This window comes from Miniopterus schreibersii, assembly GCF_964146895.1.
Source record: "Miniopterus schreibersii genome assembly, chromosome: X".
NCBI classification, from domain to species: domain Eukaryota; kingdom Metazoa; phylum Chordata; class Mammalia; order Chiroptera; family Miniopteridae; genus Miniopterus; species Miniopterus schreibersii.
The window spans coordinates 91,235,884-91,263,299 of record NC_138104.1 but is presented as its reverse complement, the minus strand read 5'-3'; the positions used below and the strand labels follow the sequence as shown (position 1 = coordinate 91,263,299).

The 27,416-nt window shown below is 37.8% G+C and overlaps 1 pseudogene across 1 annotated transcript in view; it reads right to left on the bottom strand.

Moving 5' to 3' along the window:
• The window catches only part of LOC308551073 (importin subunit alpha-1 pseudogene), a 35,922-nt pseudogene extending 19,883 nt beyond the window's left edge, over nt 1-16,039 (bottom strand). The window contains exon 1 of the transcript in view: nt 16,001-16,039. The product of the transcript in view is annotated as an importin subunit alpha-1 pseudogene (transcript). The remainder of the gene's footprint in view (nt 1-16,000) is intronic.
• Nucleotides 16,040-27,416: the final 11,377 nt, after the last annotated feature.

Here is a 27,416-nt window from a genome sequence, read left to right as displayed (position 1 = left end):
TTGTTTGAAAGGGATGTTACTAACCATTGTTCCTTTAAAGCACGCCAAGTAATAGCTACAGCCCAGTTACCATTGAAAGGTCAACTATTTGAATAGAAAAGATTATCTTTCTGTCTATCTAATTATAAACAGGCTCATATTTTTTCCTTTTTGTGCATCAATAATTCTATTCATAGTAAGGGAAAACAAACCCAAATTTTAAAGTAATATTCTACAGATAACTTTCAGGTATTCAGAGATATCAACTAGATTGGAGATAGCCATGTACATGATTTCTTGTCACGTATCTATGAAGTTTAAGACATTCCATGCCAGCCTCATTTCTCATTATTATGACAATGGAAACATGACCATACTTGAAATGTAGGCATAGCTAGTATAGTGACTCCAGCTACACTGTAGGACATTTTTATTCAGGAAAGACCACATCATAGAGTTGACTTCTTCCTACATAATAGTGTTTTTCTTGTTTTGTTTTTAAAAAAATATATCTTTATTGATTTCAGAGAGAGGAAGGGAGAGAAAGAGAGAGAGAGAAACATCAATGATGAGAATCACTGATCAGTTGCCTCCTGCACGCCCCCTGCTGGGGATCGAGCCCGAAACCCAGGCATGTGCCCTGACTGGGAATCGAACCTCGATCTCCTGGATCACAGGTTGATGCTCAACCTCTGAGCCACGCCAGCAGGGCTACATAACGGGTTTTAAATTGCTTTTTTTTCCCTCCTTTCCTACCTCAGCCACACCAGTTTGCACAGCATACCGAGCAGACAGAAGAGTTTGAAGATTTGGTTTTCAGGCCTGGCCCTGTGTGTGAGTTCACATCCTTCTGAAACTTAATTGGCTTTGTGATCCTTCACATTAATAGCTCTCAGTTTCTCCTTATGAAAATTATTGGCTTATATTTGATAAACTCTAAGGATCTTTCTTGCTATAAAATTCTATGTTAAATTAAGAGAAGACTAAGGGCCATTTTTTATGAAGGTTACTGTTATTTTTGCAGGTTGGATTTATGGTAATATGGAGGAATTTATGTAGAGCAATGTTACTTGTCAATAGAAAACCAAACTATATAAGCAAATTTTAAATTAAACCAGAAGAGAAATAGTATCAATTCACTATTGGCATGGGCTACAGAGAATGGCATTTTGGAGTTATCAAAATGGATAAGAGCTTAGTTTTTGAAATCAAACTGATTTGAAAAGGGATCAGTCTTCTGTTGTTAATATAACTAGATGCCTTTAGAACTCCTTTACCATTTTGAGTGTCAATGTCTTCATCTAAAATATGTGTATGACAGTACCTACTTTTCAAGGTCAAATATGTTTAGTGCCTAGCACATAATATAATCAGAGTAAATAACAGAAATATTATAACCCTCTCTATAATTAAGACAGTAATCAACATTTGTCCTGATTAATATAATTTAATGCCTACAGGTAAGACTTTAAGAAAGCTCTTCAGCTTATTTTCAAAAACTATGATTCAAATTTCAAATATTCCATTTTAAAATTTACGTTTGAATTCGCATGTAAATGTGAATTTTTACAATTCAATATAAGTAGGCTAATATTGCTATCATAATGAAAATGTAGAGTATTGGGTAGCATAACAGATTACAGTCAAGACCAACTCCAGCTAGCTGTGGGGCCTTGAATAAGTTGCTACGCCTTGTTTAGCCACGTTTTTCAATAAAAAGAGGGTTTAGGCTAGATACCTTAACAAGCCACTTTGTGTTTTCAGTCCTGATATTTACTATTTAAGAAATAGTTTCAGTTGACCAAAATCTCTATATAAATGTTCTTTAACAAGAAGAAATGCTTTAAGGCATATTAGCATGGACGAGTTATGAGCAAATGGCTGTCAATATTTACTTTATTTTTCCTCCTAAACACTAGTTTTCCAAACAAAAGGGCTCTGGATGATTGATAAGCCACTTCCTGTCAAGTACAATAGTAAATCTTTTGGAGAAACTGTCAGTGGGTTTGATTCTCGAATCTCTCTTTAAATAGACTCCGTAGGGCAGTCTAGACACAGAACACAACGGCAGGGAAGACATTTAGAGTCAAGTTGGAAAGCCTTGCATCTTTTAGAAGTAGTAGCATTTTTTTATATAAAATTAATAATATCCCAAAAAAGAGATTTTCACAACTCCATTGGGAATCTCAATCTGGCATTATCAGTTTATCGGGTCATAAGGGTTGAGGAGGGCACCGCTGCCTGTGTTACAAAGAGTTTGAAAATATTTTCTTTTAAAAAATGTATACAATATTCTCTTAACCTGACCTAACCCCTGATACTGGGTTAAAAGCTGAATGGCAGTTCTTTTCTGCTAAAAATATCCAGCAAAATAAACAGAGGTCACAATTTTGCACTAGTTAGATTGACAGGGAAAAGGCCTAGAAAGAACTTTGTAGAATGATAAAAATATGCAGTACTTATTAAATACTAAAACAAATCTACTTATGTCAACCTTAATATTTGTATTGTATAGCATTTTCCACCATTAATATTTTCCTTTCCTTCAAAACCAGAAGCCTGTATATGTATAGTCTTTATGTTTCCTGATAGCTTTTGGGGTTGAGAAAATGAAAATAATGTCCAATAATGCATGACAAATTAGATACACATATATTTTATATACTTTTCAATAAGTATTCTTAATGCTCAGCTAAATTTGTATACTAATTGCAGGGCTGGAGGATCGTAATATTTTTCAGGAACTCTATAAAACAATTGAACTGAACAAACCAAACATAAATTTTACAACTAGTTTCTTAATTATTTGGTTCTCTTTTGTTTCTCTTTTACTAAATACAATTAAACATTAGCTATCAGCTGGTCAATTTCTACCAAAAAAATCCGGGGAATTTTATGAGGATTATGTTGAATATATAGTTAAATTTGGATATAACTGGCATATTATCTATTTGGAGTCTTCCAATCCAGAATTACAGTATATTTCTTAATTCACTTAAATATTTGCTGATTTCCTTGTCAGTATTCCCTAGTTTTAATTTTTGTGTCTTACACATCTTTTGTTAAATGTATTCCTAAGTATGTGGTGATACTGGGCACTGTTGTAAAAGTCATCCTTTAAATGTTATTGGTTTTTGTATATTAACTTTCTACCCCATGACTTTGGTAAATTCATTGATTTTTTTCCTAGCAGTCATTTCTAGATCCCTCAGGATTCTTCTTTTAAACAATCATGCCATCTGCATGTAGACACAGTTTTTCCTTTAACATCTTTATGACTAGCTCCTTTTTCCCTCCCTCATTGCTATGGCTAGGGCCTCCAACCCAAAGTTTAACAGAAGTGGTGAAATGGGCATTCTTGTTTTATTTCTGACCTTAGGGGAAAGCACTCACTCTTTCACCATTAAGTATGATGTTAGATTCAGGGTTTTTTCTTTTTGTTGATGCCATTTATCAAACTGAGGAAGTCCTATTTCTAGTATAATAAATATTTTTATCATGAACAATTTTTGTCTTTGTAGAATAATTTTTGTGCATCTCTTGAAATGGTGGTCTTATTTTTTTCTTTGTTCTCTTAATGTTTTGAATTACATTAATTATTTTAATATTATATAAAACTTGCATTCTGGAGATAAAACCTACTTAGTCATGGTATATCATCTTTTTTATACACTGCTGGAGTAGATCTGCTAATATTTTGTTTATGATTTTGCATCTAAATTCATAAAGGATATTAATCTGTAGTTTTCTTGTAATATCATGTGGTTTTGGCATCAGAGTAATGCTGGCCTCATAAACTGAGTATGGAAAGTGTTCCCTTCCCTTCTATTTTCTGAAAGTGTTTGTGATTGGTATCATTTCTTTCTTAAATGTTAGTTTGGATTCAACAATGAAACCATCAGAGCCTGGCTACCAGAAACAGAATCACTACTTTCTTTTTGAAAATGCCTTTTTTCTGCTTATAAGGTTGTGTGTTAATTGTGAGTATGGCTTTAAGAAAATGATAAATGAATACCTTCAGGTCACTATCCTTTTTCTCTGCATCTAAGCTCTAATTTCCCTTGTATTAGTTTCAATATTAGACAGAACTAGGTAGTGGTAAACATGGCCACTGTAAGTAGGTCTGACTTACATTGTCATTATAGAAAGTTCTCTAAAACAGCATGCCTCTTGCCCTCTACCTCAAAAAGGAGCCAAGGATGTGGCTGAGTGGCTTGTCTTGAGGCATGATGATGGGATATGCCTACTTCTTGCTTGATTCCTGCGACCCATGTCAGTAATCTGTTAGTGGATAGCTGATGTTTTTTAGTATATTCTTCACACATGCTAATTATATAGCTTATAATTAATGTATATATTAATTTTACTTGATTAAGAGAATCTACATCTACTTTGTATTTCAATGAAATGACAGTGATTTGGATCATCTCTGGCCTGGAAATTCACTGAGTGCCTGAGTAGACAAGGGGAAAACATTGATGGTGATCCAGTGATGGTATTTAATGCAACTAATATATGAAAACTACACTTTCAGTCTGTTACCTCTTAGAAAGCACGTTCATTTTATACTTGGTGAGAGAGAGGGAAATGCAAAATAATGCCTTTTAAGGGGTTCTCCCATAACCCTAATTCTGCTTTTTATTTATCAAATACTTCAAAAGATAGATTGCTCTAAGAAATCAAGCTGTTGGAATTGTTTTTAACCCTTACTTGTACCAAACCAACAGAATGCTCACCCATTGCTTCTTTTTTTCCCTCACTTGAGATTGTTCTAAAAGTGCACCTAACACTTATTTTTCTTAAGTTTGTACATCCTAGGAAGACAAAGAAGCCTGCTTAGCAGTGCCTTTCCTAGCCACTTGTTTTCAACTCCAAAGGCTTTTTCTCTATGTATGCTTAGTTTAGAAGAGAAATAGTTTATTTCTATTGTATAAAATGACTGTTTCAGCATCACTAAGATTTAAAAAGCATTTTATTTTGCTTGAGGAGTACTTCTTTGGTTAGCCAATGTCATTACAGAAGGTGCTATAAATTATGGAGATTGTAAAAATAGCAGTGAGGATACAGATATTTGAGATCATGTTTTCTGAGAGATTGGATACACTGACAAGAGCTTTCCAACCCACTTCCCTTCCCTTCTCCTCCAAATGTTGGGGTAATTACAAATGTTTGTGTCCCGGATTCTACTGGGTTAGAGGCCATATTATCTCAGTCTTATGGGTAAAAAGCCTACAGCCACTTTATAACACATGTTTAAATTAGAAAAACATAGATTTAAAATTTTTTTTAAAACTTCCAAGGCATATATTTCTGGGTGCAGATCAGATTTTCTGAAAATAGCTCCTTACTTCCATGCTGGGGACTTAAGATGCTTTTATTGTGGTACTAATGTTTTTTTCTCTCCGCAAGACACAACGGAATTCCTAAGGAAAAATAACATATATGAGAGGAAATAGGAGTACTAATTGCATAACCTTACATTTAAATGTGCTATGCTCCCTCTTCATAGGCATCAGGTAAACTGAATGCCAATAACTTGGTTACTTTTTATTTTTATTAAGAAATCTGGTCAGACTTGTACTGAAACAATTTATTTGATCCTGTTGGGAAATTGCACTAAAAGAGAGGTCTATTAACTCTTTCAGGATGTTGTGGAGTCAGTGGGGAAATCACTAATTGCTTCAGGCACAGGTGAGTGCCATGAGTACCAAATTATGCATGACAGCAGCAATTTCCGAAAAGACCTGTGATTTCTTAGTGGTTAAAGTTTTAATGTGCCTTCAGTGCCTAAGTCATTAACAGAGAATGATTTAGGCAGAAGGAGAATCTAACTGAAATCTAAAGGAGGAGACTCTCAAACTGTGAAGGCATTACAAATAACAGTGAGCCCAATAAAAGTGCTTGAATATTACCTAGTGTCAGATGCAAAAATTTTGCCCCTTAATTCTGAAATGTCATGAAAGATACAAATCAATTGAAAAGCACAAAGAGAAACCTTGTCATACAATGAGTCAAGAATAAAATGGAAATAAATTTAAAAACCTTCTCCTTGCATATCATCATCTTCCTCATAATTATAAAATCTTCACTTTTTAAGAATTTATAATAATAACACAGTCTCAGTATTATTGCTTTCCAACCCTTACTATAAGATCCTTTGGGAAATTTGTCATTAAGTTGTTTTAAATGAGGGAAACTGAGACTAGATGTGTATCTGAGGCTGCGAAACTTGTGATAATCAATTCTTTTATTTTGCTTTAGGACTGCATTGATTTTTACAAGAATTTAAATAAAAGTTTAAAATATTTTTCTTCTCTTAAAACCACTTTTTTTTTTTTAATCCTCCCCTGAGGATATTTTTTCCATTGCTTTTTAGAGAGAGTGGAAGGGGGGGAGAGAGAGAGAGAGAGAGACATGGATGTCAGAGAGACACATCAATTGGTTGCCTCCAGCATGTGCCCTGACTGGGGCCGGGGATCGAGCCTGCAACCGAGGTACATGACCTTGGCCAGAAACAAACCCGGGACCCTTCAGTCCTCCGGCCAACACACTAACCACTGAGCCAAATCAGCTAGGGCTTAAAACAACTATTTATAAATGACAATGGTGTCCTTTTAGTCTCTATTGAAATGTGTGATTTTTTGAATCGTTTCAATCACAGCATACCAACCATGTATGATTCCAATTATATTTTCAATTCCATCATTTTCATGAGTGCATAATACTTCATTCAATCAAAACATCATAACAATCATTTTTCTATTATAAAATATTCTACTTTTACTCTCATAAACAATGCTGTAATTAATATCCTCTTTTTCCCAGCTTCATTGAGAAATACCATAAAACCAAACCATATTAAGTGTACAGTTTGATAAATTTTGGCAATTGGATGTATTTGTGTAGCCACCCCCACAAACATGATATAGAACTTTGAAATGAACCCAAAAAATTCCCTAATGACTCCTTGCATTTATTCCCCTCATTCTCTGCCCTAAGCAACCACTACTCTGCTTTATGTTACTATAATCTTGCCTTTTCTAGAATTTCCTAAAAATGGGATCATATACTATGCACTCCTTTATGTTTCACTCTCTAATTTAGCATTGTGATTTTGAGATTAATCCGTGTAATTGTGTATAACAATATTTGTTCCTTTTATTACTGAGTAGTATTCCATAGTATGGATATACTACAATTTGCTCATTCATTCACCAGTTATATGACACATTTTGGTTTTTGTTTTTTCAGTTTGGGGCTAATATAAATAATGTTACTTTGGAAATTTGTGTGTATGTCTGTGATGGTTAATTTTATGTGTCAAGCTGATGGCCTATGGTGTGCCCAGATGTTTGGTGAAACATTATTCTGTTTGTGTCTGTGATGGGGTTTGTGGATGAGACACTTAAATGGTAGACTGAATAGGGCAGATGGCCCTAATGTGACTCTCGTCCAATCAGTTGAAGGTCTGATTAGAACAAAAAGCCTAACCCGCTCTTGAAAAAGAGGGAACTCTGTTTGCCAGACTGGTTGAGCTTTAACATTGGCCTTTTCCAGCCTTCAGACTCAGACTGAAACATCAGCTCTTCTTGGGTCTCAAGCTTGAAAGCTTTCCAACTGGAACTTGGCTCTCCTGTGTCTCCAGCTTGCCAACTGCAGATCTTGGGAATTTTCAGCCTCCATAATCACATAAGCCAATTCCTTATAATAAATGTCTCCATCTACATAGCTATATCTATGTATATATACATATATAGTATATACACACACATCCTAATGATTCTGTTTCTCTGGAGAATCCTGGTTAATACAAAGTCTTTGTGTGGGCCTATTTTTAAAATTTATCCTGGATAAATACCTAGATATGGGATTGCGGGGTCATGAGTTAATTGCATGTTTAATGCTGATGTTTAACTGACAAAATGTTTTTTCTCAAAATGATTGTACCATTTTGCATCCTCACCAGCAATGTAAAATAAATAAAGTTGCTTCATATACTTGTCAAAATTCAGCATTAGTTTTTTAGATTTTAGCAATTCTAGTGTGTGTATCATTGAATTTTTCATGTGAATCTCTCTGTTGGCTGGTGATATTAAGCATCTTTTAAAAAATATATATGTTTTTATTGATTTTTAGAGAGACAGGAAGAGAGAGGGAGAGATAGAAACATCTCATTGATCAGCTGCCTCTTGCACGCCCCCTACTGGGGATTGAATGCACAACCGGGGCATGTGCCCTGACCAGGAATTGAAGCTGTGACCTCTTGGTTCATGGGTCGATGCTCAGTCCCTGAGCCACACCAGCCTGGCTTAAGCATCTTTTCATGTGATTATTGGCCATACATGTATCTTCTTTTGTTAACTATCTCTTCAATTCTTTTGCCCATTTAAAAAGTTTGGTTTGTTTTCTTAATATTGAGTTAAATTTATTCTTTATATGTTCTGGATACAAGGCTTTTATCAAAGATAAGACTTGAGCATATTTTCTCCCATTCTGTGGCAGGCAATTTCATTTTCCTAACCATGTCTATCAAAGAACAAGAACCTATTTTGTCTTTTATGGATCAATGCTTTTTGTCCTTTTTAAGCAACTTCCTGAAAGCTAATATGACAAATATTGTTTTCTTCATGAAGCTTTATATCTGTATCTAACATTTATGTCTAATTCACTTTAAGCTAAATTATGTATATGATGTGAGGTCAGTTATTATGTATTTTTTACCATGCAGATATCCACTTGTTCCAGTAACATTTATTTAAAAGAGTATCCTTTCCCCCATTCAATTGCCTTAACACCTATGCCCAAAACCAACTGACCACATATACTATGGGGGTCTACTTCTGAAATCTTGATTTTGTTTACTTAATCTTGATGTCTTTCATTATGCCCATGCCACACTGTATTAATTATTTTAACATTATAGTAAGTCTTGAATCAGGTAATATAAGTTTCCAGATGTTATTTTTTTATTTTTATTTTTATCAAAGCTGTTTAGGTTATTGTAGATTATTTTTATTTACATATGGTTGTTATAATCAACCTAGGAGTTGATTGGATTACATTGAATCTATATATCAATTAATGAAGAATTGACATCTTAACAACATTGAGTTTTCTAATTCACGAACATATATACATGTATGTGTTTTTTAATTTAACCTTATAAATGAATGTCTTATAGTTTTTCTCAGTATTCAGACCTTGCATATCTTTTATGAAACGTATTTATAAATAGTTTATATTTTTACATTATTTAAAATGGAGTTTTAAATATTATTCCTTAAATATCACTTTCCATTTTATATAAATACAATCAAATTTTGTGTCCTGGCTTTGTAAACTGCAGTTTTGCTAAATGTACTCATTAATTGTAGTAACTTTTTGGAAGAGTTATTTTACAGTTTTCCACATACATAATCAGATCATCACCAAATATAGTTTTACTTATTTATTTCCCAATGAAATTGTGTGCCTTTTATTTATTCATCCATTCATTTAATATTATCCTTTTCTGCTGTCTGGGTCTTTCAGTATAATTTTGAACATAATGGTGGTAATTATTATAAAAGGTAATACTACTGAACAAATTAGAAATGGAAGAAAAAAAAAAGATCGTTTACAAGCTAATTAATTTCACTTTTGCTCATAATAATACTGCCTAAAGAAAAAGAAGACTAAGAATATTATATAAATGTATATGTTTGATGGTAACACTAAAACAAAGATATTTTTAAGTCCTAAATATTGATAGTGACTACAAAACACTAAATATATTTAAATAAATAAAAATGGACATAATTCACTTAAATTTTCTAAGTTTCAGATTAAGGCACAGAGCAAAAAAAATCAATAAACTATCAGCATCTTTAGTAAAGACAGAATAAAGCATTAAAACATAAAATTAGAAATAATATGGATAAATAATCGGTCACTAATGGAATTCTGAAAACATTTACAAGCTACTTTAGGTCATCTTATGCAAAAAAACCCACAACTAAATGAAATGATAAGACTAGAAAAATAAAATCTACAAGCATTACTGGAAAAAAAGTAGAAACAAATCTCCGTAGAGAACTGGAGATTTGTAAATAAAATAATAACCCCCTACCTATAAATAACACCAAGTTCAGATAGTTTCACATGAAATCCTACCAAATCCATAAAGAACAGATCATTTTGATGGTAAGTCACCTATTCAAGACTACATAAAAAAGGAATTCTTTAAAATTATTTTCATAAAGTGTGAGTAATATTTTATCCATAATCAGGAAAAAGCACAAAAATAAAAAACTACGGAATAAATTCTCACTTATTGCTCACTACTGCAGCCCATTGATGCAATTCAGTGCAAGTTCACATGACTGATTTTTTAAAATGTTGAAAGGGCATTTAGACTGGATTCAAACCTACTTCTTCTTAAAACAAAATACCTTGATAAAACAGGATCCAACAGATATTTCGTTAAAATGTTTCCCAAGCAAATGTTTTATTTATGGTGCATTGCAGGTGCTCCAGTTAAAATCAGGAGGAGGGCAAAATGCTATAAATATTATATAAGATGCATCAGCTAGTGGGATTAACAAGAGAAAGATATTAGAGTTGTAACAATGTAAAATGAGGAGATAAATGTTATTTCAGACGGCAAATGATAAAAATGTGTTCCTCTAGTCCCAGGAGAACAAGTTCAAAAGCTACTACAAATAGTAAGTTGTTGGGATATAAAATTAGCACTGGGAAAGCAATAGACATCTTCTACATAAAGTCCATTTGCAAAATCAAACATAAGAAAACTCCATTCTATATAATAGCAACAACAACAAAAAGATATAGCTAGAAATAAATCTAAAGTCAAACCTAGAGGTGTTTTGAAGGGCCCAAGTAGAGTTGAACAAGTAGAAAAATATATTAGGAAGTTTCAACTATAAAAAGGTGTCTACTCTTCCAAAGGTGTATTTATTTGCTATAAAATTTATAAATAAAGAATGAATGTGATCTCTAGTACTAACAGTTTTGTTGCTACTGTGTTTTGTTTTCTAAAATTAAGCAAATATGATTGAAAGTTTATATGGGAAAATAAGTGGGCAAAAATAAATAGCAATTTGGGCTAAGCAGTATAAATGGGCTGATGAATGGTGTTATTGCGTCTTCAGCTACCAAGAAAATGGATTCTGTGCTGCTCACTTAGAATACTGGGATGTAAAATAATTAGACACTCTTTGTGTTTGGAATATCTTCCTTCAGATTTTACACAATGAGCAATTTACTGTGCAGATTAGATAGTGGGTTCATGTAATGCCTAGCTGTTGTCTTGAAGTGATAACTTTTTAAAGTGCTGGTTCTTTGTCTTGCTTGAATGAGGATGCCTATTTATGAATGTTTTCCGAAGACTAGACAGAGGAAGGAGGTTGCGTGTTTTAGACAAATCAATAAAAATACACATGCATAAAAAAATGAAGCACATCTGTAAAACACTTTCACTACGACTTAGTTAAAAAAATAATAAAATAAATAAATAACTAGCAAAACATTGTAAAAAAATCTATTAAGGGACACTAGCCCTACACTAAATTAAAGTATACTTAATATACTTAGTAATTAACAGCATGTTATATTTGTATAGAAATAGAGAAAGCAATTAAATAAGATGGAAGTTCAGAAAGGGATTGGAATAAACATGGAAATTAGTGTATGATAAAGGTGACATCTAAAAATCAGTTAGCAAAAGCAAATTTCTAAAATAAAATATATTTTGTTTGGACAACTGGGAGTCATTTAAGGGGGAAAAGATACTATTTATATCTCTCTCACAGTATACACCAAGATTAACTCCAATTGGATTAAGGATTTAAATGGGAAAAAAAAAAAATCCCACAAATGTCCCAGGTAAATATAAGCATATTTTTTATATTGAAGTTGGGTAGTACTTTCTAAAAAAGAGCCAAAATCCAGAGGCTTACATACAAAGAGGAATAAATTTTACTATATTATTTTTTAGATCATAAGCAGATTCAAAAGACAAATGAAAAATTATGGAACATCTGTACAGTTTGTACCACAAAAGACTAACCTCCTTAAGACATAAAAAGCTTCTAGAAATCAAGATTAATAAGGTCAACAATCCAACTAAAAAATTAGCAAAGAACATGAACTGGCAGTTCTCAGAAAGACAAATACAAATGGCCTTTTAAAGTAGAAAATAATTTTCTGATTTTTCACTTATAATAAAAGAAATGGAAACACGCACTACAGAGATACCTTCCCTCACCTGCCAAAATTAAAGAAAAAGCATTGTTGGTGAGACTTTGGGAAAACAGCATTACCATGTGTTGCTGGTGAGTGTGGTAAATGGTGTAATAGTTATTCAGGGAAATCTGACATTAGTTACTAAAATACAAGTACAATTATCCTTTGACTCATAATACTCACATCTGGATATTTGTCCTACAAAAATGCCTACATGCATTCTAAATGAGGTTACTCATCGAGGCAGTATAATAGTAAATAACTGGAAACAAACCATGTGCATAATGATAGGTAATTGATTAACTAGCCCAGGCTACATCTACACAATGGAATACTGTACATCTGTAAAAAAGAATTAGTATTGTCTTTATGTGCCAAGATAAAGTGATCTCCAATAAAATTTTAAAGTAAAAAAAAAGGTTAAATATTGTGCATGACATCTTTTTTTAAAAAAAAAATTAAGCTAGTGAGTATATTTTCATATTTGCATATATTTGTATAAATACTGAGGAGATAAGAAAAAAATTAATAAAAATATCAGTATACAATGGAGTAGAATGAGTTGGAAACTTGGTATAGAAAGGTTTCTGAACATGTATTTTGTATTTTGATTTTTGAATCATGTACATATATTACCTAATCAAAAAAATGTCAAATGTGAAAAAACAATAAGAGTATATCCCTGTTTTCTAAATTTTCAGTATATTTTAAATGATAGTTAAAATTCATTTTTCTTTTTTAATTGAGTTTATTGGGGTGACATTGGTTCACAAAATGAAAAGGGAACCCACTGAATGGAACGGCATATTTGCCAATGATACATCTCATAAGGGGTTAATTTCCAAAATACAAAGAAAACTTATACAGCTCAACACAACGAACACAAACAACTCAATTAAAAAATGGGCAAAGGACCTGATTAGACACTTCTCTAAAGAGGACATACAGATGGCCAAGAGACATATGAAAAAATGCTCAACATCGCTAATCATCAGAGATGCAAATTAAAACCACAATGAGGTATCACCTCACACCTACCAGAATGGCTCCATCAACAAGTCAACTAACAACCCGTGCTGGCGAGGGTGTGGAGAAAGGGGACCCTGGTGCACTGCTGGAGGGAATGCAGACTGGGGCAGCCACTATGGAAAGCAGTATGGAGGGTCCTCAAAAAGTACAAATGGAACTACCTTTTGACCTAGTGATCCCACTGCTAGGAATATATCCTAAGAAACCCGAAACACCAATCACAAAGAATTTATGCACCCCTCTGTTCATAGCAGCGCAGTTTACAATAGCTAAGATCTGGAAACAGCCCCAGTGCCCATCAGCAGATGAGTGGGTAAATTGATTTTTCTACTTGATTTTTAATCATATGGTTACATGTGGAAAAAATTTACTGGATAAACTGGATATTAGAGGATTTATTTTTCTCCTAAATTCAAAAGTGTTCTATTAATGATTGTCTCCAGCTCTTTGTGCGGAACAGTGTTCTTTGTTTATTTCATTTAGCCATTGAAGACTGGAATAAACTACTGCGAAACGGAATTTGTAACAGTTCGGACTATAGAAAAGGTTTAATTTTCTGCTGGAAGTAAAAGGGCAAAAAATCCTTTGTACTCCAGCTGTAATTACAGTATAATTCGGTGAAATATCCAATATTAAATTCATCAGGCAACAGAAAAGCAGGTTATAAAAACCCATTTTGTCAATTCAATTTTTAAAGCACAAAAGCTGCAAGCATGTTTAGTTCTTCAATGCTACAAAATGGATTCTCCAAATAACAGAATGATATTCACATTTATTAACAACATGATAGATCATTGCCTGATTTTTAACTAAATACAGTTGATCTGCTTGCATAGTCTAGGTATATTTCTACTTTAAATTAATCCATCTTACATATACCTTAAAATATGATAAAACAAGTAATAATTTAACCAAAAGGAACTGAACTGTCATATAAATAAGTAAATGGAGTAAAAGATACTTAAACATTTTTAACACTAAGTATTAGGGAAAAGGAAATAAAATATTGTTATTATAGGATTCAAATCAAATATCACAGATTCCATGTTTTCAACTCTGCATTTTTAAATTAAAAAAAAAGAGACATGATACCTTGTAGCATATGCTTATTTCAGGACAGGAAGACTCCATCTACAAGGACACACTACATGGATCAAGTCAAAATCTTTACTGAACCTTTCAGCAGCCCTGTAAGATTCATCCCCAGTGTCAGTAAAATTTGTAATACGTAGGAAAACCCCTGCTGTGCTTGTAGAGGTCAACAACAAAAAGGACTGGCTAGAACCAGATCATTCCGAGATGGAGGAAAAATTGACCAGAGACACACCTCAAAGGTCATTACACCATCATTACAATGAAAACTGACACCACAAGTAGAAGGGGGGCCTAAGGGGACAAATGCCATGACACTTCTGAAACAGACCATCTTAGGAACCATGTCCCCTCTCAACCAGAAGGCAGAGTCAGAATTTGGCACCATAAAGCTTGGAGATGACTTCCCCTCCTTGGAAACATATAAAATTTCAAGACCTAACTCTCGAATTGGCCCGTGTCCGCTAACACACGTGCTTTTTGCTGCTTTCACAGTGGCACCTGTGCCCTGGCCTCTTTCTTTTTTCTCTACCCAAGTAAAACTTGCTTTATTCTCACTCCAATTTATCCTTGAAACCTTTCCTTGGTGAGTCAAGGACCTGGAGGTTGCCCGTCACGCAAAAGCTCCTGGACTGTGCTGGGGCAGGGCCGTCCCCTGGTGTGGAAGTGGTCCAGTAACAGTTAGGGCATGAAGGAAGATATTGGGTGTTCTGCTAATTTAGTACTGTGATATGTGAAATCACATATTTTTCTTTAAAAAAAGCAAACCCTAAAGTTTGCTCACTGTCTTTACAATTCAACCTGTGGAACAGATCACCCCATGCTAGTCATATATTTAAAGTAAATAAATCATAATACTAGCAAATATTTGGGACATAAACCTTTGGATTTTGGGAGGGAGCCTAAATAGATTTCATTCCATTGGCTTTAGCCTGGCATTAGATCTGTAGCTCTCAATTTTGTCACCAGGCTTTAATGTCATCATTCAAGCCATTGATAAAATACTGAAATATTAAAAATTGAGTACAGAACCTTAAACCTGTGACCACAGAATTTACTTCTGGCTGGCACTAATAATAATGACAGCTAACCTTTACCTAGTGTTCACTATGTACCAGGAGATATTCCAAGCAATTCAAAAATATCAATTTATGTAATAGTAATTAAATAATATCAATCTGAATTAATTTTTTATCACACAATACTCTCTCTGAGATAGATATGATAATTAATTGCACTTTACATATAGGGTCACAGAAGCACAGAAATGTCAAATAGCTTGCCCACAATTATATAACTAGAAAGGGGCAGGGTTAGGATTCCAACCCAGGCCCTGAATACCATGTTTTTAAGCGCCATGTTTTGGTCATACCGATTGTGGCAGTTTTGAATCTGACAGCATACTTTGTTGCATAGTCTTAACTCCCCCATCTTGGCTGAGAAATATTTTAAAGATACTGTGGAGTGCCTTGCTGAGATTAATACTCCCGTATTAGTTTCTTATTGGTGGCAGAAAACAACACAAATTTGTAATCTTACAGTTCTTCGGGTCAAAAGCCTAAAATGGGCAGGCAGGGCTGCATTCCTTCTGGAGGCCTTAGGTGAGGATATATTTCTCCTTCATTCCCAGCTTTAAGATGCAGCCTACATCCCTTACCTCATGGACCTTCATCACTCTGACCTCTGCTTCCGTCATCATATGTCCTCTGACTCTGACCCTCCTGCCTCTCTCTCTTACGAGGATCCTTATAATTACATGGGGCCCATCCGGATAATCAAGGATCAGCTCTCCATCTCAAGCTCTTTAATTTAATCACATCTGCAGAGTCCCTTTTACCAGGTAAGTTAACATGTTCACAGGTTTGGGAGGATGGTCATTATCCTGCCTGCCACAATGAGGAAGAACCGCCTCACTCAGGAAAATCATGTTCCATGATTGTGCGCTTAAATCATTTCTGCTGATTAAAAGTGCACTGTCTCCCTACAGCTTCAAGAATTTTTAACAAACATGGGACAATCTCGTCTTCAAATGGTGTTTACTACTGCCCTCATACGTGAATCATCGGCCTGATGAAAATGTATCTGTTCATATTCTAAAAGAAACAAGTGTTGTGGAGTCTTAATCCTGGACCTTTTAAAATTTTGGAGGAGTACTCTTCCTCTTGTCAGTTGTTTAACTAGTTTCTTTCTTCCAACTCTTTCCATTGTTTCCCCAACTGCCCTCCCCATTTTGAATCTCTTTGGTTATAACTCTCTTTACAGCTCACTCGGTAATGAACACATGCTTTTTGAATGACTTCCCCTTGGGATATAAATGATGAAATTAAAATGAGATTAAGCAGAAAAGAGCAATTTGAAAATGCTGTCGCTGGGGAGTAAAGAGTCCCTTCCTGGCTGCCTTTGTCAAGAGAAATGCTGCCACATGACACATCTTCAGTCTAGAGACGCACAGTTCTTTATACCTTTCATAGGGACAAGCATTTAATAAACATGAAGTTTTGATTCATCATCCTAGGCACTCTCATAGCCAAAATGCTGGCGCAGCCTTGGTCAAGATGTACCTCCTCGAAGAGAAACAAGATGGCGGCGCAGGCAACAGCCGCACCCGCCGCCTCCCGCAACCGCATCAAAATCACAACTAAAACACAGAACCACCGTCACTCAGAGCCTCCTGACATCCAGCTCAACAGAAGCCGCACAACCAGGGAGCTGAAGCAGCACCGAGACCGGGAGGAGGGGCGGGGACGCGGGCGGGTCGGGGCTGAATCAGAGACTCGGCCTCGGGCCCACACCCGGTGCCGCGGGGAAACCCAGGAGGGGATCTCGGCAGCGGGGGTTTCCCGGAGGAGCGAGGGGTCCCAGCCCCACAGCAGGCCCCAGCCCAGGGCTCCAGGCCGGGAAGAGACGTCCCCCCAGCTTCGGGCTGTGAAACCAGCAGGGACTGTCCCTGAGGGTCGCGGAGGCTGCGGGAGCCCCAGCAGCTCCTCTCAAAGGGCCCAGCACGGACTCACTCGGACGCTCCCTCTGAGCCCAGCGCCGGGCAGCGGCCTGAAGGGACCCGGGACACTCGGGGAGGAACTAACCTGCCTGAAGTCGGGCGAGAGGCGGAGGGCGGCTTCCTCCCAGGCAGAAGGGCTGGCGGAGGCCATGGCTCCTGTGGCGAGTCCTCCCCGCACACAGCCGGCAGGCAGGCGCCATGTTTGAGTCGCCAGCACCTGACCCTCACCCTTGGCCCCGCCCCGTGACTCCCGGAGGCCCCGCCCCTCCCCACCTGCAGCTCATCCAGGCTGTTTCCAGGGGCTTTTCTGTGCAAGTGGCCTCTCGAGCCTCATGCTTAGGACTTTCCTAAAATCTCTCAAACAAGCAGCAGCGGGACCATATGCCTTGATAAGCAGCCCCAGGCCTGGCACTAGCGGCAGCTGCACTGGCTCATAGCTTGGCCTCTCCTGGACACCTCCAAGCCCAGCACAAGTAGCAGCCAACTGTGGTTTGCTGTGTAGCTCCTGCTGGGTGGCCCTGGGCAACGCACTGGCACAGGCTGACTTTGCACCTCCCTGGAGGCCCCAGAGACAGTGCACCTGGTGGTCAGACTCGACCACCCTGGATTACAACCCTACCACATCCACGAGTGACACTCAAGGGGCGCACTTGGTGAACACCAAGGATCCACTGAAGTAAATCCTGCTCCATAGGGGTGTCTCCAGCACAGCAGCCCTCTGGCTGTAGCTGCAGCTGGTCCTCACAGCCAATTGGTGTGGGGATCAATTCCTCCCAGTGACGCCAACAGCAACCAACCTCAACTACAATAGGACAGTGCACACAGCCCACACAGGGGAGCACCTAGAGGGCCCAGCTCAGGTGACTGGGGAGGCTGATCCACTGCACCCTACAGGACACCTACTACACAAAGCCACTCTACAAATTCCAGGAGACATAGCAGCTCTACCTAATACATAGAAACAAACACCAGGAAGCAGCCAAAATGGGGAGGCAAAGAAACATGTCACAAAGGAAAGAACAGAAGAAATCTCTAGAAAAGGAACTACATGAAATAGATCCAAGTAAGCTAACAGATACAGAGTTCAGAATTTTGTTTATAAGAATGTTTAAGCATACTATTAGGGAACTGAGAAAATCGATAACATGATAAAGTACCAATTTGAAATGAAGGCTACACGAACTGAAATGAAGAACAATTTACAGGGAACCAACAGTAGAGTAGAGGATGCTGAGAATCAAATCAGCAATTTGGAATATGAGGAAACAAAAAACACCCAACCAGAAGAACAAAAAGAAAAAAGAATCCAGAAATATGAAGATAGTATAAGGAGCCTCTGGGACAACTTCAAGAGGCCCAACATTCATATTATTGGGGTGCCAGACGGAAAGAGAGCAAGAAATTGAAAACCTATTTGAAAAAATAATTACAGAAAACTTCTCCTACCTGGGGAAAGAAATGGATTTACAAGTCCAGGAAGCACAGAGGGTCCCAAACAAGAGGAACCCAAAGAGGCTCACAGCAAGAAACATCATCATTAAAATGCCAAAGGTTAAAGACTAAGAGAGAATCTTAAAAGCAGCAAGAGAAGAGCAGTTAGTTACCTACAAGGGAGCCCCCATACGACTGTCAGCTGATTTCTCAACAGAAACCTTGCAGGCCAGAAGGGAGTGGCAAGAAATATTCAAAGTGATGAACAGCATGGAACTACAACCAAGATTGCTCTACCCAGCAAAGCTATCATTTAGAACTGAAGGTCAGATAAAGAGCTTCTCAGACAAAGAAAAGCTAAAGGAGTTCATCACCACCCGACCAGCACTACAGGAAATGTTGAAGGGTCTTCTTTAAGAAGAAGCTAATGAGGAAAAGAATCTGATGAACTAAATAGATAAAGAGACATTGACACAGGCAACAGACGATCATATTTCAGAGGAAAGAGGGAAGGGGGGTGGAGGGTGGAAAAAGATTAACCAAAGAAGTAATATGCATATATGCATAGCCCATGGACACAGTCAATAACGGGGTGAAGGCCTGGGGAGGGGGTGGGAGCGAAGTGGAAGGGGTCAATTGGGGGGAAAATGGAACACCTGTAATACTCTCAACAATAAAGATAAATTAAAAAATAATAATAAAATAAAATAAATGACAATATCATTAATTTTTAACAAACTCACTAAACCTTTTCTGTTCCAAATGAGCGCCACCTTTCAAAGTAGTCGCTGTGGAAAGCTATGCATTTTATTCCAGTGGACATGATGCTTCTCATACTATATTCGTGGTCTCATTTTTTTTTTTTTGAAATTGACTTTAGGGTTTATTTAGAAGTCATATAAGAAAACCAGCCATGCTGCACCAGAGTGAACTTGTATTTGACTAAAATTAGCCATAAAAGTCGTATTTTAGCCCTCTCATTTGTATTTTATAAAACTAAATCCAAGAGACCAAATCCTACCATTCACTCCTTTTCTCATCAAGTGGGTTCATTAATTTTTAAAGCAATTTATAACCACCATTTTCCACCCACCCCCACCATCCACCCCCAGCAACAACATTCTCCAGTAAAAGCTGGACTAGAAAATATGGCTAAAGTACTGAGCTGAAGTGAGGATTACCTAACTCACCCCAAATCTAAATGTTGGCACAATTTTAGTGGGTGGGTTGGTGAGGGGGGGCAATGAGTAGGGAAGGGGAAAGACCGAACATATAAACAGAGAGTTAATGTGACCTGCAGAGCAATCAATCGATATATCAAAACAGTACATAGAAAAGGATGCCAGTCTTTATCCCACTAAGAGATTCAGTGGTAAAAGACAGCACCAGCAAGAAGGATGACCAGCACTTGTACTAAACGAGGGCCCTGGGCACTGTCCAAATACAAATATTGCATGTTGACAAGAAGCCCAAAGTGCCCACTATGTCTGAGCAATGAGGCAAAACTGTGGGCAAGAAAGCAAGGGGGAGTGTCACTCGTGAGCAGTGACTCTGCTCAGTAGTGAAATGCGGCTGCCATATTTCAGTCTGAAGTATCACATTAGCAGTAAAAAACCAATGGGGGAAAACAGAAATTTCCTTCTGTGTGTAAGTGAGAGGAGAAAGAAATATTGCCACTACTACCAGTAATAGATGCTTTAAAAAACAGACCTTTGTTTACTTTTTCTTTTTTACTTTAAAAAAAAAATTCTTTATTGATTTCAAAGAGAGGAAGGGAGAGGGAGAGAGAGAAACATCAATGATGAGTGAGTCGTCACTGATGGGCTGCCTCCTGCTTGCTGCCGACTGGGGATCCAGCCCACAACCCAGGCATGTGCCCTGACTGGGAATCCAACTGAGATCTCCTGGATCCTAGGTCGATGCTCAACCGCTGAGCCACTCCAGCTGGGCACAAACATGATTTTTTAAAAATTGAAGCAATAAAAATAATTAGAATTGGGGGCTGTATTCAGCTTTTAAGACAGGTGGTAGACATTCATTCTTTGGAGATACTGATACAATTTTTGGCATAAATAAGAAAGACAATTAGACTAATTATAATGAAATGACTGTGATTTTCTATCAGTGCAGATGCTTCACTTTCTAACTTTAAAATTATTCACATCCTCCTGGGACAGGGCAACAATTATACTTGCAGAGTAGATTGGAAACAAAATATGAAGACAGGATGGCACTAAATGAGGAAGAACTGGATAAAATAGTGACTCTGGACAGATGAAAAGATGAGTGGCAATAAAGGACATGAGAACTGCACTCCTTTGGTATTTAAACTGTTCTTTCTTGTCTGTTGGGGCTACTTTCTTGAAAACATGAAGACAAATTTTGTTAATTTCTGACTCATTTTAAGTTGCTCACTACACAATCTTTGCATAATGCTTCTTTGTTTTCAATTACATGGTGTCTATTTAATAAATTGTGAATGATGAAAATACATTTGCTGGTAGTCATACTTGTACATGTGTCATCAACCCTACTTGGGGCTTGCGATGTGGGAGGATGGTGACAGAAGACCATCATTTATCTGCAATATTCTGACAGCCATTTAGTTGGTTCTTTCATTTGTTTCAACAGATCTGTAACTGGTGCCTACTCTGTACTCTCTACCAAAAGCTGGAGCTATAAAGATGAATCAAAAGCAGTATCTACTTCCAAGGAACTTATTCTTGAGTAGAGGAAACTAAACACATTAAAAAAAGGTGTCAATGGCATTATACACGTGTTTGCGAAACAGTCCTTCCAGACAGAAAGTGAGATATTGTTCGAATTTGGTTTGGAAACATCTAACCTTGCCTCTACCCAACTTATTATCCACCCTGAGAGTAATCATTATAAAATACAAGTCTAATCCTTGCTTCAATTATTGAAGTATCTATGTATCACCAACTAGACAAAATCCAACAGGTTCTCTATATGCCCTTATAAGAAAGCAACAGTTGTGAAAGTGTGCTTGGGGAACCAAAGGGGAGGACGGGAGATCCCTCAGACCCCTTCCCTAGGTCTGAAAGGCCAGTATTATGTCCGTGATAATCTTGAAATGCTATGGGTCCTTTTCACCCTCATTCTCTCCCAAATGTACAGGCGAGTATTCCAGACCCTGCATAACCTGTGATACTGCAACAGATTGCTTAAAGAAGCAGGCATGAGAATCCAGATGTCTTCCATTAACCCAGATAATAAAGAAATATGTAGCATTATGAAATTAAATTTGTTTTGTTTGGGAAAAATTACCATTTAGAAAATATAGTATTTATGTTAACATGGAATGGGTTTATCATTCTTTTTCAAAACAAATTAATAAATATTTAAATACGTCTCAGCTTTAATTTTAGGGTGGTAAATATCAGTAGATGCAAACCACCAATACAAGTACTTTGGGCTTCTCAATCATTTTTAAGAATGCCAAGGGGGTCTACGGACCAAAAAGTTTGAGAACTGCTACAATAAGGATTACAAGTTACAGGCTGGCCTTGTCTCAGACTGCTGTTTCCACTTACTCTGGGCTCCAATCATACTGAGACTTTGCATTTTCCAGGATATGTCATGCTGTCCCTCCCTCTCGTCAGACACAGACCATGGGTTATTCTCTGTCGGCTTCTCGCCCTGCCTGGCACCACCCACAAATCGGGCTGAGGCTTGATGGGGTGAAGCTGAGGAATGCGGGATGCATGCCCAAGGGCCCAGGAGACAAGGCTCCTCAGGTGGCTCTGTGCTGCTCTGCTGTTCCTCCTTCAATGATACTATGCTCAAACATTTTTCCTGGAAGCCCATCTAAACCCTATGTCTACCCAAATACAGTCTCTCCTGTCCCTCTACTTTCACAGGACCCTCTGCTGGTAACTCAAAGAACATACATTTTGCTGTTTCAATTATTTGTTCACTAAGAAAAATGTTCTAGAATAGAGAGATTTTTTTTTTCTCTTTTGATTCCAAATGGCACCCTGAAATTTCTGCTTTCCTAGAAGTTCACTTCAGGATAGTTACTGGTTTACAAGTCTGTGGGGTGTTATTTCTATGAAGGCAGAAAATAAGGCAAGCCCACTACATGAGGGAGGTAGGATAGCATTTCAGAAAGGATTCTCCTGACTCCCCAAAGGCACTGAGGCAATCAGACACAGAGTCCTCTTTGAATGCCACGCTCAGTCAGGCTGCCACACTGCTGGCCTGTAGGAGTAACTGCAGTATGTGGAGAGAAAGACAAATTCTGCAGGATTTCACTTATAAGTGGATCCAAAACCCTAAACAGAACAAATGAACAAACAAAACAGAAGAGAAACAGACCCATGAGATGGAGAGGACAGGCTGATGGATACCAAGGGAGGAGGTTGGCGGATGGGAAAAATAAGAATCAGGGTAATCATTTCAAAACCACTGTGTTGCTCGGTTTCAAAGCATTCCAGTAGGCAAAGGCAGGTGGCTCCCACTCCACTCCTTTAAAATAGAAGTAGTTACAGTGATGTCCTGAGATATTCCAGTGGCTCTGGAAGGTTTCTTCTAAAAAAATCTCTCTCTTAGACTAGGAAGTTCCTCTTAGATTAAGAAAATAGCTTCTGGGAAAATTAAGCTTATCAGTCAGCCATGTCTGAGAGTGAATTACTTTACTCTTTTAATCAAATTGCTCCTGCTTTAATAGCTTGGTGCAGATTATAGTGTTGTGGGTCATCCTGTCCGCCTGAGCTTCATATATACTTGCGGCCCATAAGGTAGTGAAGCAAAAAGGAACTCTCCTTCCTCTCTGGTTGAACACACTTGCTGATCACAGCAGAAGTTGACGCTGCTGGGACTTGCAATGCCCTGACCCTATCGGATTTGCCCCCTTTACCTTCCCCTGTGCCCTTAATTCCCTTTTTGGTAGTTACATTTGCCGTTCCCTGTTATAAAAATTTGGTCATGTAGAATCGAAGCTCCTTGCCCCCAAACTCTCCAGGGTCCTCAACCGGCCAACGAATTCAGGTTTTAGTTGAGTCTGGGTATTTGCCTGCTCCACTCCTGTCTTCGAGTATCTGAGACAGAGAGAAACAAATGCCCGTGCTGTCTCCTTTCACTTTCACGGTGCACAGGCACAGGCGGGCCCTCTCTGCTTCTAGGCGACAACTCTCCATTCCCCTCTTGGACTCCTTCCTCCACTCACGGGGTTGGCTAGTCCACACCTTCTCGAGCCTCAAAGGTCCCGCACGGCTTTCATCTCCCTCACTCACAGCTGATCTCCTTCCTTCTTCTTTCCCTGGCGAACGGGAGCAATTAGAAGAAAGTCTGCACGTTCTGCCACCAGCAAAGCTGACAGCCTCCTTGCCTCTGTGCCGAATGTCCTGTCTGCCTCCTGTGACAATTCCGCTGCCTGTGCACTGAATCCTACACCTTAGGCCTCTTCAAGACATTCTTCCTAAAGCTTCTATCTCCCCTGCACGATCAGTTTTCACCCTCACCCTAAATCATTGTCACTAGCAGATAACGCCCAGTGGAAATCCAGATTTAAAAAGGGTTATCTTGACCCCGTTTCCCCTTCTGATGGCAACTGCATTGCATCTGTAGCTCACCTTGCATAATGTGGACCTTTTAATAACATTAAGTGTTCCAACCCCTGGACACTGCATGTCTTCCCATTTATTTCTGTCCTCCTTAATTTATATCATTAATGTTGGGGACTTTCCACTCTACAAGTTTTTACTTCCTTGGCTAAGTTTATTGTTAAGTATTTTATTGTTTTGGGTGCTATTGTATATGGGATTGTTTCCTTAATTTCCTTTTGAATAGTTCATTGTTAGTTGCCCTGAATCCAAAACCAGACAAAGACACCACAAGAAATCTGCAGTCCACTATTCCTGATGAATATACAGTGTTACCTCGGTTTTCGAACGTCTCCGTGGACGAACATTTCGGGTTACCTGAGGCCCAGCTGCCCGCTGTTGGTGCTTTGGTTTCTGAACTTTCAGAACTTGAAGGGTCTTCCAGAATGGATTACATTTGAAAACAGAGGTACCACTGTAGATGCAAAAATCCCCAATTAAAGAACTTGCAAACCAAATTCAGTAGCACATTAAAAAGACAACGCACCATGACCATATGGGCTCTATCCCAGGGAAGCAAGGATGGTTCAATATAAGCAAATCAATCAAACAGGTACACCATTTTAACAGAATGAAGACTAAAAATCACATGATCATCACAATAAATGCAAAAAAATTGACAAAATTCAATACCCTTTCATGATAAAAATTCTAAAAAACTGAATGTAGAAGGAATTTGCATCAACATAATGAAGGCCACATAGGACAAGTCCACAGCTAACATCATACTAAACAGTGAAAAACTGAAAGCTTTACAGTTGTTTTTTTAAGATCCTTAAAAAGGCAAGGATTGTTTCCCTTGTTGCTCTTACTGAATGCAGTACTGGAACTCCTAGACAGAGAAATGAGGCAAGAAAAATAAATAAAAGGCATCCAAATTGGAAAGGGAAAAGTAAAAGTAACTGTTTGCAGATGACATTATCTTACATATGGAAAACTATAAAGACTGCAAGCTCACGCACACACAGACACACTTGTTAGAACTAATAAATTCAGCAAAGTTACGGGATACAAACGTCTACCTTCTTCACGCGACTCAGTGGGAAGTCCCAGCAGGTGAGCAGAGGGAGAACACATTGGGGAATGAGTCTCTCTGGCTCCCTCCTTATCAGTTCTCTGAGGGATGGCGCAGGATAGCTCCTGTCAGGTCAGACTCTCCTCACTGCCCTTTCTGTCTCAGCTCTTTGATAACTGCTCCTTCTTCCCCACCTTTAGGCCCAGAAGCATAATCTCTTCCTGTTCCTTACAGCCCCGAGGGCCTGACCTTTCCCTCCTGATTTCCCTACAGCCTTCTCTCATCTTGTCCAGATCCCACTTACAAACTGTTTCAAACTGCCCAGGTGATAGGTGCTTCCTGCCAGTGAACTGACTAATTCACCTCACACTCACATTCAGCGTATGAGGAAATGTTATTATTTCCACTTTCAAAATATATTCCAAACCTAACGAGTTTCCACCATCTGTACCATGCTCACCCTTGCTTAAGCCACGGTAATTTCTCACCTGGATTAGAGCAATAGTTTAGTACTTCTGCTCTCTCTTCCTACCCCATTCTATTCTCCACACAGCAGCCAGGGTCACCTTTCTAAAAAGGAAGCCTGATAATGCCAGTCCCTTGCTCACAAGCTCCTAAAGGCTTTCCACTACACGCAGAATGGAATAAAAATTAAAATTTCTCATAGTGGACAGACAAAAAGGCTGTGTTTAGGTGGCCCTTGCTTCTCCTAAGCCCACTGTCCGACTCTCCGTAATGCTTACTTGCATTGTTTCGGTCACAGGGGCTTCCCCAAAGTGCCATGAACACTCATATTATGCCACTGTTTTAGAGCATTAGCACTCAATGTCACTGTATAGGGAGCACTCTTATCCCAGATATTTGTATGCTCCATTTCTCCTTTCTTTCAGCTCTCTGCTTAAATGTCATCCCATAAATGAGACTTTCTTTGAATGCACTATCGAAAATAACAACCTCCATTCTCTATCTACTTACACAGCTTTGTTTCTCTCCATACGATTGGTCACTGCCCCATATGATCTATGTATTGACTCGTCTATTGCCTTTTCCCACTATGAGTGACAGGATTACCACTCTGATTCACCAGTGTACTGTCAGAACCTAGAACAGCACATGCTGTGTCTTTAGAAGCTCTAACTAAATTTATGGTGAAAGAATGAATGAATAAATGGGAATGGAAACAGACCAAATGGATCAACTAAATGAAATGCAAACTTTAATGAACAGCCAATTCATAGTTTGCTGAGTGAGCACCTAGAAAAAGACTCAAACTAATACAATAGCATCAGATTAAAATAACCTGCTCCAACCTCTAACAGTGGCACTGTTCCTTGAAAGGGGACTAGGAATGTTTATAGAGCCAATTAACAAGGATTCCTCCCCTGCATCAGGTCAGGATGGGCATAATAGGGTTTATTGTTCTAGTTGTCTTGTAACTTTTTTGATTTTCTTTTGTTTTGTTTTTCTGGCCCATGGCAGAGCAAGATTCCTTGTTAATGAACATTATCTGACACACAACACACACACACACAAAAAAAAACTACCATGCAATCTGTCATACACAGAAAGGGGTATACAAAAGTATATTGTCAAAGAATAAATAGCAGAAAGAATAACATACCTATGTCGAGAGTAAGCTATAAATATTACCAAGAGTTTTCTAAGTTTCCTCTCTTCTAGATTTTAACATCCTCCTAACAATTATCCTGAACTTTTAGTCAACTATATCCTTGCTGTTTCAAATAGCTTTATTGCATAGGAAAACTCTAAAGGGCTGCATAAAAATGAAATCATCCACTACTCCTTTCTCATTTGTGGTTTTACTCATCCTTGCGTTATGATTCACTCTTATTGCTGTATTTAATTTTAATTCACTAAGCCTGATTTGTGTGCATTATCCCATTATAGAAATGTATGCTAATTTATTTATCCACCTGACTCTGGATAAGCTTTCAGGTGGTTTTCAGGCCGCTGCGCCATTCTTTGGAAATCACTGTGGATGCCC